The 22,480-nt window shown below is 40.2% G+C and overlaps 1 protein-coding gene across 3 annotated transcripts in view; it reads left to right on the top strand.

Annotated features, from left to right (window-relative positions):
• Nucleotides 1-1,198: 1,198 nt before the first annotated feature.
• Nucleotides 1,199-22,480, top strand: part of kdm6ba (lysine (K)-specific demethylase 6B, a) — a 103,883-nt gene continuing 82,601 nt past the window's right edge. For 2 of the 3 annotated variants that reach the window (XM_061912471.1, XM_061912473.1), the window contains exons 1-3: nucleotides 1,200-1,284; nucleotides 3,518-3,570; nucleotides 15,399-15,474. The gene's annotated coding sequence lies outside the window, so the exon portion shown is untranslated. Of the gene's footprint in view, nucleotides 1,285-3,517; nucleotides 3,571-15,398; nucleotides 15,475-22,480 lie in introns of all 3 variants that reach the window. The other variant, XM_061912472.1, reaches the window with a different exon arrangement.

Consider the following 22,480-nt stretch of genomic DNA (forward strand, 5'->3'; position numbering starts at 1 on the left):
TCGGCAGGATCTACCCGTCTGCTGACATGCAAGCAGAGTCGTCGATTTAAAAAAAAAAGCTTTTATAATTGTAAAGGACAATAGTTTATCAACAGATTGCAATAATGTAAATGTGTTTTAACTATTAAACGAACCAAAAATATGACTTATTTTATCTTTGTGAAAGTATTGGACAGTGTGATGTCAAGCTAATGAGATGCGATGCAAGTGTAAGCCAAGTGTATTGTTCTTTTTTTTTTTTTTTTTAAATGTCTAATGATAATGTCAATGAGGGATCTTTAATCACTGCTACGCTGAAATTATAACTAATATTGATACTGTTGTTGATAATATTCATTTTTGTTTCACTGCTTTTGGTTTGTTCTGTGTCATGTTTGTGTCTCCTCTCAATTGCTCTGTTTATTGCAGTTCTGAGTGTTGCTGGGTCAGGTCTGGTTTTGGAACTGGATTGCATTGTTATGGTATTGCTGTGTAGTGGTTTGTTGGATTGATTAAAAAAATAAATAAATAAATAAATAAATCGATTTCTTAAAAATGAGAATCAATTCTGAATCGCACAACGTATTCGATTCGATTCGTATTCAAATCTATTTTTTCCCACACCACTAATAAATATATTTATAAAGGATTTTTGAAATGTTGCTATTTTTTAGAATATTTAAAAAAAAATCTCATGTACTCTTTGGCATACCTTCAAGTACCCCCAGGGGTACGCATACCCCCGTTTGAGAACCACTGATCTAGTCCAGATAGTGTCCAAGTCGGGTTCAGCAACACACACCTTCGTTTATGTCCACTCCACTTATGGAACACAACAACATATTGCATATAATCTATAAAGTAGTATGTGTTAGGTTCTGGCGGTCTTGAACCCCAAGATGCGTAGCCATTATCTACTTTTTTTTAATGTTAGTATTCCATCCATTTTCTACCACTTGTCCCTTTTGGGGTCGCTGGGGCCTATCTCAGCTGCATTCAGGCAGAAGGCGGCGTACACCCTGGACAAGTCGCTACTGGTATTAGTATTGCAATATCCCAGGAATGTAGGCTAATACAACGTCTTTGTTGTATTGTCTTTATTGTACAAGATGTGTTTTAACAAGAAAACAACCCCAATGTGCTCCTTTTTTCCCGTCAATACTCGAACCCCTACTTCCTATCGTCAACGTCACTTTCCTATCTCTCCCCGGAAGTCCCGCCCCCCAGCCAAAGTAATTGGCTAACAACCCGGAGCCAGACACTACAGTTTATTGCGGATACATTGAGAACAGGAATGGAAAATGGGTAAGATGAAATAAACTCTGCTTCTTTAAAAAAAACTGGAAATTGTGACGTATAATGTTGTAATTGTATGATTGTTCGAAATAATAGCCGGCATAGCGCAGGTAAACATGACTTGATGTCAAACACGAAAAAAGAAGAAGGTTCCTGGGAAGTGGAGAGAAAACGCTAGCATACACAAAACCAATTCCAACAGCAAACAACGATGGAGCCCTGACTACAGGGCAGGCTGGTTTATAAATGTATATTATTATGTCTTGTCAACTTTCTACTTCTTTTATTTAAGTTATTATGTTTTATTTCATTGCCTGAAATAAATAAATGAAAAATGAAACAAATGAAAGGAACCTGATTGGCAAAAGTGGAACAGGTGAGTCCAGATTGCCAATCAGGGACAGGTGAGGGTGACAGTGCTCAAGCTAGAAGGGAGCTGAAGGCAGAAGGGAAATCAAATGCAAATAATAGCAACAGGTATGATGAACTTAATACCGAAAAAGGGAAAGATACTAAATAAATAAATAGTCATAATAATGTATTATTAATATTTTGCAAGTTAGCGTCTTCCTCACAAGACATGCATCTGGGGATAGGTTGATTGGCAACACTAAATTGGCCCAGTGTGTGAATGTGAGTGTGAATGTTGTCTGTCTGTGTTGGCCTTGCGATGAGGTGGCGACTTGTCCTGGGTGTGCGCCGCTTTCCGCTCGATTGTAGCTGAGATAGGCAACAGCGACCCCAAAGGGAATAAGCGGCAGAAAATGGATGGATGGATGTAAAGATAATAGCATAGGAACAATGAACAAAACTACATTGACAGCGACAGTTCAGTTCAATTCAATAAGTTCAAATGTCATGTTTATATATTCCAGATATTATCCAAAGTTTATATGAAAAAGTATGTTGATGGGTCCAAAAGGAAAATATAGTGTTGGATTTCTCCTAATGTGAAGTAAATTAAAAAACTGCTAAGTAAACAAAACATTATTTGAGCAGAAACTATTAAAACATGTTTTTTAGACATTATACCTATTAGCGCAGTGGTTCTCAAACGGGGGTACGCGTGGGGGTACTTGAAGGTATGCCAAGGGGTACGTGAGATTTTTTTTAAATATTCTAAAAATAGCAGCAATTCAAAAATAATTTATAAATATAGCTAATGAATAATACTTAAACAAAATATGAATTTAAGTTCATAAACTGTAAAAAGAAATGCAACAATGCATTATTCAGTGTTGAAAGCTACATTTTTTGTGGACATGTTCCATGAGTATTAATGTTAAATATTTATTTTTTTGTGAAGAAATGTTTAGAATTAAGTTCATGAATCCAGATGGATCTCTTTTACAATTCCCAAAGAGAGCACTTAAAGTTGATTACTTCTATGTGTGGAAATCTTTATTCATAATTGAATCACTTGTTTATTTTTCAACAAGTTTTTAGTTATTTTTATATCTTTTTTTCTAAATGGTTCAAGAAAGACCACTAACAATGAGCAATATTTTCCACTGTTGTACAATTTAATAAATCAGAAACTGATGACATAGTGATGTATTTTACTTCTTTTTCTATTTTTGTCAACCAAAAATGCTTTGCTCTGATTAGGGGGTGCTTGAATTAAAAAAATGTTCATAGGGGGTACATCACTGAAAAAAGGTTGAGAACCACTTTATTAGGGTAAAGGTTTGGCTACAATATGCCTGTCAGCTGTTTTTATGTATTTCATTATTGGTTGATCCTTGCATTTTTGGGGCGGCTGTGGTTTTAAAGGTGCTTTAGAAATAAACCTTGACGTAAACATTAACAGTATGGTCGTTTCAGAAATACGGCCATAAGTCTGTTATGATGAAGGCGTTAGAAGCAATGCTAAATAAGCGATTATCTCTATGGGTTTTTGAATAGACTTTAAAAGTCACGTCACTAAGACAAAATAAAACTATTATAAAGTACATGTTGACTCGCCGCTGATTACAAGTCAATCAGTCACAAAGTATAATTGTGTCCATGAAGTCATTCAATCAATCAAAGAACAAGCAAACACTGCAGAACATGATCACCATGTTGATGATCAGCTGCTGAAGTGACCTAGTGCCATTGTCACATGCTCATTTGTCAAATAAGACACAATGACTCAATTTAAGTTTGTGTTTCATTATATTACATTGCAATAATTGTATTTGGACTACTGTTGTTCTAATAGTGAGCGAATTACTGTTAACTTCAAATTAACATTTTCCAGGATTTTGGGACATGGCTGCCCTTGACCATGAATGTCAAGTTTTGAGGATGTTGGTGAGTTGCTCATGAATTGTGAATGGTGCTTCTTGTTTTAATTATGGAGTCACTACTTTTAGAGGTAGTTTGAATGAGGAGCGTGCGTGCGTGCGTGTGTGTGCGCGTGCGTGCGCGTGCGCGTGTGTGTGTGTGTGTGTGTGTGTGTGTGTGTGTGTCAGGAAGCAGTGGGTGAGGAAGAGGATTCACTGGCACCCTCCTCTTCTCCTCCCGCTCCTGCCATCATCATCCACCTCCAGCTGCTTTTCGAGGGCGTTGAGCACATTTGACCAAAGAACAAAAAGAAAAAACCTAATCAATAAACGTCGGAAAAAGATTGCCAAGTTTGAGAATGAAGCTCCTCTGCCTTTTAGGCTTGTAAAAATGTTGCCTCTAGGAGAGGGCGTTTGCTTGCGTATTGTCATAGATATAGATATCTATATCTATATGGATACATATAGATATATCTATATAGATATATCTATAATGCAGCAGAGATAGGCTCCAGCGACCCCCCGTGACCCCAAAAAGGGGCAAGCGGTAGAAAATGGATGGATGGATGGATATATTGATATATTTATATAGATATATCTATATAAATATATTTATTTAGATCTATTCACAACCTTTGCCCAACACTTTGATACACCTTTGGCAGCAATTACAGCCTCAAATCTTTTTGAATACGATGCCATAAGCTTGGCACACCTATCTTTTGGGCAGTTTTGCCCATTCCTCTTTGCAGCACTTCTCCATCAGATTGGATGGGAAGTGTTCGTTTTCATCCAGGATGTCTCGGTACATTGCTGCATTCATCTTTCTCTCTATCCTGACTAGTCTTCCAGTTCCCACCGCTAAAAACCTTCCCCAGAGCATGATGCTGCCACCGCCTTACTTCACTGTAGGGATGGTATTGGCCTGGTGATGAGCGGTGCTTGGTTTCTTCCAAACATGATTACTGGCATTCACGCCAAAGAGTTCAATCTTTCTTTTATCAGATCTTATCGTTTTGGTTTTCATGGTCTTGACAGTCTTTCAGGTGGATTGTGGCTAACTTTTACAAAGAAATTGCTTCCATCTGGCCACTATACCATACATGCCTGATTAGTGGTTTTCTGCAGAGATGGCTGTCCTTCTGTAAGGTTCTCCTCTCCACAGAGGAATGCTGTACCTCTGACAGTGACTTGGTCATCTCCCTGACTAAGATGAATGCAGCAATGTACAGAAACATCCTGGATGAAAACTGACACTTCCCATCCAGTCTGATGGAGCATACGAGGTGCTGCCAAGAGGAATAAGTGAAACTGCTCAGAGATAGGTGTGCCAAGCTCGTGGCATCGACTTGACTTGAGGCTGTAATTGCTGCCAAAGGTGCGTCAACAAAGTATTGAGCACGTGCTGTGAATACTTATGTACATGTAATTTTATTTTTTTTAGTTTGATTAAAAAAACTTTTCGCATTGTCATTATAGGGGATTGTGTGTAGAATTTGAGGACAAAAATTAATTTATTCCATTTTTCAATAAGGCCGTAACATTAAAAAATGGAAAACAAGTCAATCGATGTGGATACTGTCCAACTAGAATTTCTAGCTCGCATCAACTATGTAACAAGCTAAACTATAACTTTTGTTTGCAACTCAGTTAAACTTTTCAAACCCAAATATACAACCAAAACACCACCAGCTAGCTTATGTTACCATTAGTCAGGGGTGTGGACTCGAGTCACATGACTTGGACTCGAGTCAGACTCGAGTCATGAATTTGATGACTTTAGACTCGACTTGACAAAATGTAAAAAGACTTGCAACTCGACTTAGACTTTAACATCAATGACTTGTGACTTGACTTGGACTTGAGCCTTTTGTCTTGATATGACTTGCTAATTTCCCCAAAACCCAAAGATTAAAAAGTTATTCAGGAGCGTATCCGTATCTTCCATTGTGTACGCGTGTCTGTCAGCGTGTGTGCGATGACAGCGTGTGCGCTACCTGTCAGTACAACAGCCAATCAAATTACATCCACGTTATTTTCGTCACACAGCATTCAGCCAATCAAATTGCAGGACAACCAACGAAGAAGATCTCTCAAACAACCCGCCAGTGAGGAAAAATTATGCCCAAAATATTTTCGCTCGGGGATTAAAACTACAAGTTGGTCAACAAAAAACGAATTCCAATATGCAAAGCATGCGGTTCGAAGATTACAGACGGAGACGCAACAACTTCCTACTTCGTTTGACATTTCAAGATGCACAATGAAGGGTAAGTTTTGAATGAAAGCTAACGTTTATTGGCTGAGTAACGTGACTTTTATTTGTTGTGTAGTTAAATCAATGAGGCTGTAAACTCACTGCTAACGTTAGAACCATAGACATCTTATAAGGGTAGCAGCATGGAGCGCTACAGCCTACTCGCGCAGACGAGACACGGGGCCGCCATCTTGGAGTTGTGATCCACTCCACTCAGGGCAATTCATTTGGCAGGAGCAATGAACTGTCAGCACATTTCATTCATCTTACCTCACTGAATATCACTCATTTTCACCCGCTTTTTTGTCATTTGTGTAGCTATGATAAAGGACACATGCTTTGGCGTGTTCATAGTTTGCTTAACAGTAATATAATATTCTGATATGCTATAAGTGACCAAACGTCCAAGATCAAAACTGGGAATATAATCCCAGAGAAGGGTGAAAAAACGGTCAGCTATTTTTAAATTGAAGAAACAATATGATTAGGTGATATATACATGTGTATATCCTACATAAACAATGTATGAATACAATAGATATCTGTATATCTTAGGGACCTATAGACTGTATCTCTGTTTTGGCAGCAACAGAGAGTTTATTCTGTCTTGACACTGTATTGATATTTTCTATTACATTCTTCCCTTAAATAATAATCTTTACAGGGATTGTTTTATATGTATTTTTTATGTATGTTGCTATGGACAAAAATGTCTGCCAAATACTTAAACATATATAAACACCTGAAAGTCTTTATATGAACTAAAACCACCAATCTGTTTCACTGGATTCAGAATAAAACCAAAGTCTGTCTTACCCAACAATGTTAGTATTTGAATATTGTTACTTGAAGACTTATTCCTGGTTACAATTATACTGTTAAGAGAGTATTGTCTTATATTTTGCATAAAATGAGAATGCATCATAATCAGTGGTGGCTGGTGAATTTTGTTTTAGGTGGGGCTGAAAGTTTGTTAACCAAATACCTGTAGGGGCGGGGTCATCCTCCCTCAGAAGATTTCTTTGTGATTTTCACATACAGATGTTGAAGATCTTTGCTCCTTCTCAACTCTGTGGTGATATTCTTTTCACAAAATACAACCAATAGTACGTTAATGTTAAATCTTACTTATGAAAAGTAATCCCCCGATTCCTATTTTCAACAGTCTGCTCATTTGATCAGGAAAATGCTGAACATCAGCCCGATATCTTTGTTTTCTACCTGTCAGTTTAGGTTGCTCGCCAGCACCTTGTCACCTCTTCAAGATGGCGCCCAACTTGCTCGTGTAATAGCAGCCAATGCTGCGTCTACTTAGAAGATGTCTATTAATAACGTCATTGCAAACACGACAATCTGTTGTGTCCACTGCAGTTCACTACTTTATTCATACTTTTTGTCAAATTATTTTTTTTAAGCAGGGTTGCATGAGGTACCTACACATAACGTTACGTTGGTGAATACATCACACACTGTAACGCAACGTTAGACGGTGGTCAGCAGCACCGCGTATTTTAGCCACCTACAAAAAGACAGACATAGTCAAATAAAGGTTGGTTAAAATGTATACTATATTAAGAATATGTGTACATATTGCATAAGGCCCTGACATCTAAAAAGTACGACTCTGTTCATTGTTATGTTCATGTATTTATGTTTTTCAGGTGTACGCACACATAAACACACATAGAATATGAGATGAGATCAATGAGATAAGGTAAGAACAGGATATAAACTGCTGTGGAACTAGTTACAATGCAAAATGCCATGGAAATACAATGTTAACACGTTTGTGCAAATAAGTACAGTTGTACTTGTTTTTTTAAAATGTGTTTATTCTGTAAAGGAATGAGTTAAATGTTTAAAATGACTGGTTAGTAGTGCTATTATGAAGTGCAATGTCAGCACTATTTTTTCCTGCAATTTCAAATGCACTTGTTTTAATAAATGCATACAGCGTTTTAAAAGCATACACAATCTGTGTAAATATATTAGTCTGGGGTTAAAAGGACTTGAAATGACTCGAAACTCAAAATGCAGGACTTGGGACTTGTCTTGAGACTTTCCAGTCTTGACTTTGGACTTGACTCGGGACTTGCCTGTCTTGACTCGAGACTTGAGGGCAAAGACTTGAGACTTACTTGTGACTTGCAAAACAATGACTTGGTCCCACCTCTGCCATTAGTTGTTTAACAGAACATACATATTTTTAAGAGGTCTATAATTTAATACAAATTGCTCGTCGGCCCGACTAATTAGAGCGCTGTTCACATTTGTCAATGTCTTATACACACATGGAGAAAGTGCAAGTGTTTACCAAGTACAATTAAGAATAATTCTGATAAATGCCTTGAACTTATTGAAAATAAGGAAGTGAATAGATGTTAGTAGTTGCTATGAAGTGGAAAAGGGGTGGGATTAAATACGTTTAGCTTCCTCCTACTTTTTTCGCACAAGTTGTGAAGAATATGTAAAATATCTGAAGTATTGAAACTGTATACATGTTTGAAATAAACGTCAACCAAATAACATACACAGAAGCAGTCCAAGAGAAGGAAGTAACAATTTACTGTTACAGTATATTATTATGTTAGAATGTACATTTAGTGATAGCTAACGCCTGTAGCTAAACTTTGCCAATTCGCAATAATTAGATAGGCGTAGTTTACGTGCTAAAAGTCGGAGGAGGGTTGGCTATAACACAGTTCGCCCTCTCGGCAGACATGTATAACTTGCCTGAAAGACAATTACTGGGAAGCCAAATATTTTACTATTTGACATGTAAAACGCAAGTTCTGTCACCAGGTGTATCCCTCTTATTTTAGAGAAGACTATGTAGGTGAGCACTGACCCTAATTCCGTGCATGTCCATACCAAAATTTGAAAGAGACGGCAGCAGGGGGTGCCGTCTCATAATGAGCTAAAGGGGAATGGCTTATTACTAGAAGTGTAAATGGTATACTCTTCGCCGAAGTCAGCCCTTTTCCAAAACAAATCTGAATCCCCAACCCACACCCCTCCAACCCACACACCCTTTGGCAAGTGCAAACACCAACCTTAAAGAAAAAGAACGATTGCAGCTTCAAGCTTCACATTTCTCCCTCAGCTCCTTTTCTCTCTTGGCTTTCTCCCTCTCAGGTTTCACCCCCTCGTGCCCCGCCAAGCATGCTTCAGGCCCCTGTCTAACCCCCGTCCCCACCAGACCCCGCCCTCCCCCCTTTGACCCGCGTCTTACCCTCCATCTACCCCCATTGCCCTCCCTTTCCCCCCGGGCAAGAGTCCTTTGTGCCTTCCTCCCCCTCCATCGCTCCCTCCCCAGCACCTCAGCCTTTGTGTGCAGAGGCCAACGAGGGGCGAAGAGGAGCCGTGAGGACGTAGAGCGAGACGAGATGGATCCTTTTTTTTATTTATTTTTTTTAAACAAACAATAACAGTGATTCAAATAGTAGTTACTGTGCAAAATCAAAGAAGTTTAGAGTTTTTATAAAAATAAGAAATTCTGCCGCTTTTATTCTTTAATTAAGTATGATTTATTCACCGTAACTTTCTCTGTGTGCTCCTACAGAGGAACAAAATATGAGCACCTACTCTCAGTATGATACAAAGCAGTTCTACGACCACAATAATGAATAAATTGTTAAACACCTTTCTGTCGTCAATTCAAATTAAGCGTTAATTTTTTTAGTATTCCATCCATCCATTCATCCATCCATTTTCAGCCGGTTATCCGGAATTGGCTCGCGAGGACAACAGCTCCAGCAGAGACCCCCAGACTTCCTTCTCCAGAGCAACATATTAGTACTATTCATCATTTATTCATTTATGTTGATTTATAACTAATATTTATTGTACGTGATCTAGCTTACCTGTTTTTATGTTTCCTGGACAACATTAATCGTAGCTGCCATAGCTAAAACTGGCCTAGTTACTCTGATCCTTTTGCTCACATTTTAATCAATATGCGTTGTCCTCAACAAATAGTTATCAATCATTGAATATTGGCGATTGGGTGCCTAATGAAGTGGCCGCTGCAGTTAGAACGTGCAGATGTTAATATGCTCATCTCAGATAGTGAGCATGCATTATGGATTTATCCTGACGGGCCCTCCACATGCATTTTTAAAATGTGTGGAGAGGTATGTGTGTCTACAATGTATGAAATGCACTCTCAGGGCATGCTCTGGAGGAGAGAATATTCCTGGAGAGCCAGCTGCCACCCTTGTCTGTTATCACAGCTAACTCCATTAGTAGAGCTTGTGCCGCCAATCCTTCCGCTCTCACACTCGCACGCAGAGACAATTGTATTTCCAGCCATGTTGCATGACTGGCCAATGTCATTGCTGTTTCACCAAAATGTCACCCAGCCGGCCTCTATCTCCTCTGAGGTGCTGACCTTTACCCGCCGTCACACTACTGCTCAATCACTTAGATAAACGCCGGCTTCATACAAGCGCAACCTGTTATTTGGTGTCTGTAATTTAGCCTCCAGGGTAATTAGCTGGCTAATTACTGTTGCTTGCAATACTTAGACTGCTTACCACAAAATAAAGGGGGCAAACGGCATGGTTGTTATTAATTAGCCGATCTTGTCGCTTGACGCACACACAACTCCATGTGACCTCCATCGTGGTAGTGCGCCTGCCAGTGTGTGTTGTTTGTATGAACTTGTTGCTCGGTCAACTTTGGAGTGCTCCATACACACTCCATACACACGGGCCACATTCAGTGCCAAGTACAGGCTTGTGTTGCCATGTCAACGCAAGACTTGCAAGAAGCCCCCCGATTGGTCGCGCTGCCGTGCATGGGATTGTGATGCATGCTGTCAGCAGGCCAATGGGACGCAAGGCGAGCCGGGCCTGTTGCTAAGGGGAGTATCTTGGAACACAGTCAGCTGGGTTTTCTCTCTCTCTGTCCTGCACTGCTTTGTCCTCATTGACTCCTTCTCCCCCACCTTCCTGTCTTCCTATCCTGCGTTCGCTGCATTTTTTGTAACACCTCTACACATGCGAAAGGGGAACGACCAAATGCACGTTGGAAAAACTCACTGAATATTTCATGCATCGTTGTTCCATGTGTTTCCTTCTTTGTTTGCATCTCACTACATACAAAGGCTGAAGTATCTCAAACTATCGCTGTTTTACACAAAGTGAAGGAATTGCTCAATCAAAAAGCATTGTATATTTTGTGTGACTCACTGATTGTTCCATATCCCACATCTGTATTGAAGTGTGGGGTAGTGCCTGTAAAACGTATTTAAATCCAATCTTCCTTCTGCAGAAAAGAGCCGTAAGAATCATTACTGGGAATCCATACAGGGAACCCAGATACCCAATATTCAAACAGCGAATTGTATTAAAATTTCATAAACTGGCAGAGTATAATATCTTAAAAGTCATGTACAAAGCACATGCAACAGTTCTACCAAATATTCAAAACCGATTTATAAAAATAGAAAGTAATTATAATCTGAAAAGAACTTAGATCTTTAATAAATCTAGATTTAGATCAGTGATAATGGAAATATGTATTTCAATTAGAGGTGTTAGTTTATGGAACAATTTTGACAGTGGAATAAAACAATGTCAATCTTTGTGTATTAAAAAATAAGTAAAAATTGTGCTGATAAAAAGATATGATTGTGTACAATTATTTCTTCATTTTGGGTTTAATTGTTATAAAATGAAAATGTGGCTTTGTAGTCGCCAACATTGAAAGTCAACTGTTGTATTTGTGAAAACGGGACAGAAATAAGTTTTGAACTTTTTTCTGCTCATTTTCATTCATATTGTACTTTAATGTTATGTTAATTGATTTATCCTTATTTTATTCCTTTTGATTATTTATGAATGAAATTAATAAATGAACAGACCTGAACACTACAAGTATTTTCAAGCCCCCTCTGCAACAGTCTCCTAACCTCCCTGGTGAATTGGTGGCGCCGTGAAACTTTTGTGACAAAATAAAGTCAAGTGTCATGACGTTCACATTGTAAACATGCGCTCTGACATGTATGAGGGTTACAGAGGGGAGGCCATGCAATGCAGCCAAAAAAAAAATCTGTCACTTGTTGCTGATGAGAGGTTGCCATGCCAACTCAAGCTTTATGTAAGTGCAAGTTATGCCAAGCCCAAGTGTACGGCCTCCATCTATTTCCAATATTGTGGCTATATTCTATACCCAAACCACATTAATGAAAATTTTGTAGTCTATCGTTATTTTTACAGTAGATGTCGATAGCAACGTGCTGGTTTGCATTCCGCAGCGCCATCATCCTGGCAGGAATGTTGTACGTCACGCTAACAAAGCATCTACTCCCTTAACACATTTTCCATTTCCTGTTACCACACTTCCTGTTTCCTGGCTCTTATCCTCCCTTTGTTTCATCTCTTTGCTACATTTCTTCCACCCTTCTCCTGTCATCACTCGCCTCTCTTTCCGCCTCTTTCCTTTTGTGTGTGTGGAATGGATATACACTTTGCCCAGTGCAGCGTCCTGCTTATGAATCACACAGAACAAACAAAGGGTGTCATGTAAAGACAAGCGTTCATTCATAGTAATCCTCAATATGAAGAAAACAGGGAAAAACAAGCCAAAACGTGCGCATACACAAAAACACACTCTTGTTGCCTGTGTGTAAAGATGAGATCAAAAGCAGCAGAGCCAGCTGCTTCTCAGCCCCCGCACCCCCCTGCTGCTTTCGCGCTTGTGCGCGCGCGTGTGTGTGTGTGTGCGTGTGCGTGTGTGTGTGTGTGTGTGTGTGTGTGTGTGTGTGTGTGTGTGTGTGTGTGTGTGTGTGTGTGTGTGTGTGCGCGCGCGTGCGTGCCATATCAAGTTGTAGTAGCACATGACAAAAATAGGCAAGATGAAGTTCATGAAGACGTCCTTTAAATATGGGCATGGTTCTTCAAAGATGCATGTGATGTGACATGATATCCACCTCCTGTAAAAATGGAAAATTGGGCGCACACACTTAAGCAGGCAAGAATTTTCCATAGTGTGCAGCAGGCAGCGCATTGGTGAGCCATGGTAATTAGAGAAATTTAAACACTTGACTCAGCAGGGAATTAGAATGTTTCTAATTTATTTTTCCTTAAAGGTTCCAATATTATTATATTATTTTTAACCAGTTTAAAGTAGATTCTGCCACAATAGTGAATTGAAAATGTATTGTCCAGATGTTCATTGTAAAATAAATTTACTGTGAATTTGTCGCGTGTGTGAAGGTTTTTTTGTGGTGTTTTCCTGTGTTAAGTTTTTCTTCATGTCTAGCGCTCCTATTTTTTGTTACAGTTCCTGTTTTGTATAGGTATTGCAGTGACTTCGCCACTGTTTCTGAGTGCTGTTCTCCATCCCTGCTCTTGATCAGTGATCAGGGGACTCACCTGCCTCTGATCCTAATCAGGAGTGTCCATATTTCAGTCACTATGTTTCCATGCGCAAAATAGTTTTTTGTATTTTCACACCTACGTGTGAAGTCCCGGCGTCCATGCACACTCTCTAATGTGACTATTGATCATATGTCGTGTGCCTCCCGTACACTAGGAGGCGGTTATTTTGTTAGTTAAATGTAATGCTTTTCCGGTTGACCTAGGACGTCACATTTGGGATCTGCGGCTCCTTACAAGTCAACAGCCGAGCTCTGTTGTATCTGATGGCCGCTCTAATATTGGCACATATTTGTCAGAGTTAGTTGGTGACAAACCCCAAGATGCAGAGAAGGAGGCAGGCATTGAGTAAGGAAACATGGTTTAATAAAACACTAAGACAAAACCAAACAAAAGGAGTACAACAAAAAGCGCGCACGAGGCGGATAACAAACTAAAAGAGCTAGCATGGGAGCTGGAAAACAAAAGGAATTTAGCATGGAACCAAGCAAAAACAAAAGGGCCTAGCGTGGAAGCTAGCGGGTAGCGAGCAGGAAAACAGAAGTCGTTACGTGTAATACAAACACAAATTTAAAGCAGGGAAAAAAAGACAGTAAGCTACGAACTGCTACCGAAATATAGCTTACCGCTACGCTGCAATGGCACGACATGACACGACGCGACCTGCGTCGACGCGACAGCCCAGACTGGATGGGAAGGCAGGTTAAAATAGGAGCTGCCTACTCAGTGGCCTAGTAACCTACTCAGTGGCCTAGTGACCTGCTTAGTGGTTAGAGTCTCCGCCCTGAGATCGGTAGGTTGTGAGTTCAAACCCCGGCTGAGTCATACCAAAGACTTTAATAACGGGACTCATTACCATGCTGGCACTCAGCATCAGGGGTTGGAATTGGGGGTTAAATCACCAAAAATGATTCCTGGGCGCGGCACCGCTGCTGCCCACTGCTCCCCTCACGTCCCAGGGGGTGATCAAGGGTGATGGGTCAAATGCAGAGAATAATTTCATCACACCAAGAGTGTGTGTGACAATCATTGGTACTTTAATTTTAACTTTAACTTAACACCAGGTGTGGCCAAGTGCCAATCAGCCACAGTTGAGGGAACATAGCACTCAGGGAGACAAACAGGAAACAGAACCAAAATGGGCTGATGGTAGGAGTTTTAAATCCAAATGAAAACACTGTTCTTGTCCTGACTGATACTGTTTCAGATAAAGGTTGCTATTGTTCTGGACTATCTTGTCAGTTGTGTGGAATACATATTCCACACAAGTGGCATATATATATATTACGTGTGGAATATATATTATATTACTCTGTAAATACGTTTTTAAAGAGTCTGTCCAAATCACATTTTTAAAAACAGTAGTTACTGCAAGTGTAGTCACTTTTGTTCTTTCTCTTTGTTGTCAAGTATGTTGTAATAGAAACACAAGAAATAAGAAATGAACATGTTCTCGCATACTGTCATGGCGGCTGGAACTTCAAATACAATGTTTTAAAAACGCCCCAACTGTGTCCAGCGCAGACCGCACCTCAAGGGTTCCTGGGAACATCCGAAGGTCCCACCTAACTACTAGGAACCAAAACTAGTTCCTGTGGAACTAAATCTACCTGGGTAGTTTTTGGTGAAAACACAGGAGGGTACTTTATTTATCTATTTATTTATTTATTTATTAGTTCCTGTAAAGGTTCCTGCGGTGGAAAAAGGACCATTGCAATCTTAAGAAGCCACCTAATCAGCAACAAGGCAAAGGGGTCTCCTGATTGCCAATCAGGAAAATGGTGAGGAAAATATTACTTAAGTGGTGGTAAAGTGGCTGAGAGGGAAGACTAACAGGAAGTGGAATGAAAAATGAGTGCTGGACAAGAACCAAATAGCAAAACAAAATAAAACAAACACATGTCCAACTTGTCATAAGCAGTCTTGACCTTATGTGTGTATCAGTAGAAAAAGTGGAATTAATGCAGATACAGTATTATTGATGTCAACAACCCGGCCATGATACCTGCCTTGCAGTCCACTCCATCTTCCTCTGAGCCATTGACCTTATGATTAAAAGGCCACTTCAGGGGTAGGGGGAGGGTCAGGTGTGCGTGTGACCCTGATTGGTCTCTAGTATATTTTGTTTAAGAAGACTGTGATGGAATAAAACCGTAAAGAATGAGCAACATTCTCACGTCTTTTTTTTGTTTTTGTTTCCTGTTCTCTCCTGGTCAGGTGATGAGGAGGTGAGGGATGCTCCATGATAGGAAGACGAGCAGCAGCATGAAGAAGAGTGTCTGCAGAACCATTGGTAAGCTGGTAAATGACCACATACAAAGGGTTGGTTGTAGCGTTTGGCTCGGTTGGTAGAGCAAGACACTTCACCCTTGCACCTGATGGGTCGTGGTTAGGGCCTTGCATGGCAGCTCCTACCATCAGTGTGTGAATGGGTGAACGTGCAAAGTGCTTTCAGTACCTTGAATGTAGAAAAGCACTAAACAAGTATAACCCATTTATTTAATGTATTTATAGCGTGAGCTGCAGGGCTGTTGTATAGGGGGGAAAGGTGATGACAATTCCAGGGTCCACAGCCTGATGGGGCCCATATGTAACCTCCATGAGAAAATGATTAATCAAACACTGAACTAATATATAATAACAATGAATTACAATTAAAACAAAGCCACAAGTCATACAATATTCAAATTGTAATCATTTCAATTGCCGCTCCTTAAAAAATGTTTTTGTCCAAACCAATGTTTTCTCTAAAGTGCACACCTGCACTATTGGGCACTGCTTCCTTGTCCTCTGCGCACGAAAAGTCAATTAAGCGCTTAAAATCCATATCTAAAACCAAACATAAACTCTAAATAAAATGAACACATAACTTATTCTGTACCATTTTCAACAAGTGGTCACAACAGATAAAATATTCAACTGAGAAGTTTTGAGGAGAAGAAGGTGGTCGGCATCAACAATCATTTTATTGAGTAAAACTGATTACTGTCGGTTGTAACCACGCCAAAATATTAGTGCCAAAACTACTATCTTGTAAAACTGTTCACTTTCTGTTGTAATCACACCAAAACAAACAATTGACATGTTGTGTTGACAGCCACCGCTCTCTTTAATTTGTGGCAAAAGACCACAAAGTTGGCTCAGCCAGTGATGCGTTCACTGCTAGAAAAACAGTAGGACCACTTCAATACCACACAAACTCTTAACTTAGGTTGTTACAGAGTGATGCAGCTCACATGCAGCCAATGTCATTAACAGCGTGTTTTGTGTGTGTGTTGCTGTTTTGACGGTTAGCTTACAGCAGCAGAGTTAGACAACTTAAATTTTGCATGCTAACTCTTATTTTGGTATAATTAACAAGCACTGTACACCCACACTCCCCTAACACATGTGTGCTATTCTATCATGTAGTAAGAATTTTAATTTTTGGATATTAATCATAAAATGCTATTCTTAGTTTACATAAATGCTAATAAACAACACTTTGCAATGATGTTTTTTACAGACAAAAACGTGTACAGTGTATCCCATGCTTGTGAGCACACCTCATTGTGCAAAATGTGAATGTTTTAAGGGAATAAAATCTCTGAAAAGAGGTAAATGTCAAGAATTTTCCCACAGCAGAAACCCCACCCAGACAATCAACATACAGCTCATGAATAACAATATTTTTTATTTCCGTTGTCAGTGGGCCAAATGGACATTATTATTATTGATAATTATTAATATTTATTGAGTAACTGAATAATGACCTTCGTCAGATGTTCATAATTGATAATTCTTAGTATCTGACGAAGGTCACTTACGTTATGTGTTCAGTGTGGTCTTGTACAAACCCCGTTACCATATGAGTTGAGAAATTGTGTTAAGTCTAAATATAAACGAATACAATGATTTGCAAATCATTTTCAACCCATATTCAATTGAATACACTACAAAAAAAACATATTTGATGTTCAAACTGACAAAGATTTTTTTTTTGCAAATAATCATTAACTTTAGAATTTGATGCCCGCAAAATGTGACAAAGAAGTTGGGAAAGGTGGCAATACATACTGATAAAGTTGAGGAATGCTCATTAAACACTTATTTGGAACATCCCACAGGTGTGCAGGCTAATTGGGAACAGTTGGGTGCCATGATTGGGTATAAAAACAGCTTCCCAAAAAATGCTCAGTCTTTCACAAGAAAGGTAGGGGAGAGGTACACCCCTTTGTCCACAACTGTGTGAGCAAATAGTCAAACAGTTTAAGAACAACGTTTCTCAAAGTGCAATTGCAAGAAATTTAGGGATTTCAAAATCTACGGTCCATAATATCATCAAAAGATTCAGAGAATCTGGAGAAATCACTCCACGTAAGCGGAATGGCCGGAAACCAACATTGAATGACCGTGACCTTCGATCCCTCAGACGGCACTGTATCAAAAACCAACATAGATCTCTTAAGGATATCCCCACATGGGCTCAGGAACACTTCAGAAAACCACTGTCACTAAATACAGTCCGCTGCTACATCTGTAAGTGCAAGTTAAAGCTCTACTATGCAAAGCAAAAGCCAATTATCAACAACATCCAGAAACGCTGCCGGCTTCTCTGGACCAGAGATCATCTAAGATGGACTGATGTGATGCAAAGTGGAAAAGTGTTCTTTGATCTGACGAGTCCACATTTCAAATTGTTTTTTGGAAATATTCGACATCGTGTCATCCGGACCAAAGGGGAAGCGAACCATCTAGACTGTTATCGACGCAAAGTTAAAAAACCAGCATCTGTGATGGTATGGGAGTGCATTGGTGCCCAAGGCATGGGTAACCTACACATCTGTGAAGGCACCATTAATGCTGAAATGTACTAACAGGTTTTGGAACAACATATGTTGCCATCTAAGCGCCATCTTTTTAATGGACGTCCTTGCTTATTTCAGCATGACAATGCCAAGCCACATTCAGCACCTTTTACAACAGCGTGGCTTTGTAAAAAAAAAGAGTGCGGGTATTTTCCTGGCCCGCCTGCAGTTCAGACCTGTCTCCCATTGAAAATGTGTAACGCATTATGAAACGTAAAATATGACAGGGGAGACCCCGCACTGTTGAACGACTGAAGCTCTACATAAAACAAGAATGGGAAAGAATTACACTTTCAAAGCTTCAACAATTAGTTTCCTCAGTTCCCAAACGTTTGAGTGTTGTTAAAAGAAAAGTTGATGTAGCACAGTGGTAAACATGCCCTTTCCCAAGTACTTTGGCACATGTTGCAGCCATGAAATTCTAAGTAAATTATTTTTTTGCAAAAAAAAAAAAGATTGTGAGTACAAACATCAAATTTTTTGTATTTGTAATGTATCCAATTCAATATGAGTTGAAAAGGATTTGCAAATCATTATATTTCGTTTATATTTACATCCAACACCATTTCCCAACTCATATGGAAACGGGATTTGTAAAATGTGTGGGAAAATGGAATAAACTAAATACAAAAAAATAGCTAATACTACCATCCATCCATCCATTTTCTACTGCTTATTCCTTTTAGGGTCGCGGGGGGCGTTGGTGCCTATCTCAGCTACAATACCTAATTTACATAATCTGACTTTTTGAGTGGTTAATTGTAAAAGGAGGAAAAAATTGGGTGTATTACACCAGGAATCATTCATTGCCACCGTAAATGTGGCAATGAATGGGGTAGAGGGTCCCACACTGCTTTCAGGAGCCCCAGAATTCTTAGCAACAGCCCTGGTGAGCTGAGGTGATTGTGTGTCCAACACAGAGGTCATTTATGTAGACACGTACACACACACGCTCACACATCCCGCAAGGAAAATGTGTGATATTTTTACATGTAAAAGGCTCATTAAGAGCTCCAGTTATCAATGATGCAATTACAATGTAATATCAGAGGCTCATGATTGATGCAGGTGCCCTTTGGCTGTTGGACACTTATCCACAAAGACAGACACACACACGACACAGGCAGATGACGCACTGCAAAAAAGATCTGTCAAAATGTAAAAAGACTAGATGTTAGGAAAACTACTGAACAAATAATTTTACTTGATAAAACATCCTAAATTAAGATTTGTATATCCATTGATTAGCAAGGGGGGGAATGTTTTATTTGACTAGTTATTTTCTCAAGTTTAACATGTTTATACTAGAATAGAAAACAATACAATTGATTAATGCTATAGCTAAGATTTTTCAATGACTAAAAATAAGTGAAACTAGGGAAGTTTGGAGAAATAAAATGTAATATCTTGTGGCAAAAAATAGTTTTCCGTGTACATGCATGTTTTGAACCCCAAAAACCTCTCTGACGGCCATTATTACATTTTTTTTACAAGGCACAATTTTGGCTACACCAATTGTGAATATGCAGGTGTGTGCATTCATAATGATGAAGAACAGTGACTCAAGTATCACAAATTAAAGAAGTCATAGTGCTTAGTGAGGCAGGACCTTGGCCCAGCGACAAGTTGAAAGCATATACATTTCCTCCTCCTCCTTCGTACATTGGTCCAGGAGGTGATCTTCCACTCTCGATCTCCCCTCCCACCCTTCTGGGGCCTTCCCCAGGCAGCGTGGCACACCGTGAGTCCTGGCCGTGATCCAGGACAGCCCGCCTGTGCTTGCCTGCCTGCCTCCCCTGAGAGTGCAGACAAAGCTGGGACGAGGCCAGATGCTCCACTCTGTCGCTTTATCACTTGTTTTTACCCTCCTCTTCAGTCCTTGGCTGCTACTTTGTCTCTCTATTTCTTCTTCACACTTCATTCACCTTAAGGGTGTTTTCCTTTTTTCTTCTGAACAAATATATATATATATATATATGTAACTTACAAACACAAGCATGTGTGTTGCAGTGCTGCCTTTGTGTGTGGCCCCCCCACATCAAACTAAGCAGTAAAAGTGAGCGCTCGTCGCCAAGTTCGTCTGGTGTTTGTGTTTTAACCACCCACAGCGTTTCTTTCCACCTTTTTTCACATGATCATCAACAAATGTGCTTTTTAATTGCATGTCTGGCCCCCCCCCTTATATTCGTCGTGTGACTAATCCATCACACACCTTTATGTTAGCGTGAGGTACCAAATTTTTCATTGCCTTTAGCACTAAATGCCTCCTATTATGCAAAATTGACCTTTTAGAAATGTGTCACAAGAGCCTGCTTGTCATCAATCATCAATCGGTTTATTTATATAGCCCTAAATCAAGAGTGTCTCAAAGGGCTGCACAAGCCACAACGACATCCTCTGTTCTGATCTTATATCAGGGCAAGGAAAAACTCAATCCAATGAGCTACAATGAGAAAGCTTGGAGGAGGAGACCACAGATGTGGTTACGACAACATCCCCCACGGGTGACTGGTGCAATAGACGTCGAGTGGATCTAGTTCAGTGGTTCTTAACCTTGGTTCGATTGAACCCATGGGGTTCGGTGGGTCGGCCTCAGGGGTTCGGCAGGGCCTCCGCCGCAGCGGTCAAGGCACACCAGATTCATGAATTGATTAACGTGGACCCCGACTTAATTAAACAAGTTGAAAAACTTATTCGGGAGTTACCTTTTAGTGGTCAGTTGCACGGAATATGTACTGTGCAATCTACTAATAAAAGTCTCATTCAATCAATCGTGTAAATAAAAACTTCTTCCTATCGGCGGCATATCTGTACTGTAAAGTTAAAATTTGAATGACAATAAAAAGGAAGTCTAAGTATTATGAATACCCCCCAAAAAAGCTTCCCTCTAATTTTCCATCTGATTTGCAAGTGTGTAATTTGTTGTGAGTTCATATACTGTGTTGGATTTGTTCTTTAAACAAGTTGATGTTCATGCACGGTTCCTGTTGTGCACTAGTTAAAAAAAACAACAATACTTTGTCTTGAATTTGAAAAAAACAAAAAACATTTTATTTTTCACTAAAGAAGGGTTCGGTGAATGTGCATATGAAACTGGTGGGGTTCGATACCTCCAACAAGGTTAAGAACCACTGTTCTAGTTAATTTTGTGAGAGTCCACTCCATGGTGGGGCCAGCAGGGGATCATCTTGAGTGGACACAGGTCAGCAGCGCAGAGATGTCCCCAACTGATGCACAGATGAGTGGTAAACCCTGGGTCCCGACATTTAACAGCTAGCGTTTTATCTGTGGTCACCTAATCTGTGTCCCCCTCCCACCCCCACCCCCCTCACTCCAAAAAGGAGAGGGGTACGGCAGATCAACTGGTCTAAAAGGGGGGTCTATTTAAAGGCTAGAGTATACAAATGAGTTTTAAGATGTAACTTAAATGCTTCTACTGACGTAGCATCTCTAGAGTACTGGAGCCTGTATAGAAAACACTCTATAGCCCGCAGACTTTTTTTTTCCTGCTCTGAAAATCACTAATAAGCTTGTGAGAACCAAAATTAATGCACCTCACTTGTTTGCTGCACTTTTGAGCAAAGAGGCGCTCAAACACTTGCATTGGAAGTTGCAGTCTTTCCATAATAATATGAAGGTCAAAGGACATACCACCTATGACTATTTAGATATTAAATCAATCAATAAAATGTACCATAACAACTACAGTAGTTTTATAATATATTGTCAAGTAATGATTTATTTTATATCTGATTAATCACACTAAGCCAAAATCCTGATTGATCACAGTTTATTATCATCCATCCATCCATCATCTTCCGCTTATCCGAGGTCGGGTCGCGGGGGCAACAGCCTAAGCAGGGAAACCCAGACTTCCCTCTCCCCAGCCACTTCGTCTAGCTCTTCCCGGGGGATCCCGAGGCGTTCCCAGGCCAGCCGGGAGACATAGTCTTCCCAACGTGTCCTGGGTCTTCCCCGTGGCCTCCTACCGGTTGGACGTGCCCTAAACACCTCCCTAGGGAGGCGTTCGGGTGGCATCCTGACCAGATGCCCGAACCACCTCATCTGGCTCCTCTCGATGTGGAGGAGCAGCGGCTGTACTTTGAGTTCCTCCCGGATGGCAGAGCTTCTCACCCTATCTCTAAGGGAGAGCCCCGCCACACGGCGGAGGAAACTCATTTCGGCCGCTTGTACCCGTGATCTTATCCTTTCGGTCATGACCCAAAGCTCATGACCATAGGTGAGGATGGGAACGTAGATCGACCGGTAAATTGAGAGCTTTGCCTTCCGGCTCAGCTCCTTCTTCACCACAACGGATCGGTACAACGTCCGCATTACTGAAGACGCCGCACCGATCCGCCTGTCGATCTCACGATCCACTCTTCCCTCACTCGTGAACAAGACTCCTAGGTACTTGAACTCCTCCACTTGGGGCAGGGTCTCCTCCCCAAC

Source organism: Nerophis ophidion, linkage group LG10 (genome assembly GCF_033978795.1).
Source record: "Nerophis ophidion isolate RoL-2023_Sa linkage group LG10, RoL_Noph_v1.0, whole genome shotgun sequence".
NCBI lineage: Eukaryota > Metazoa > Chordata > Actinopteri > Syngnathiformes > Syngnathidae > Nerophis > Nerophis ophidion.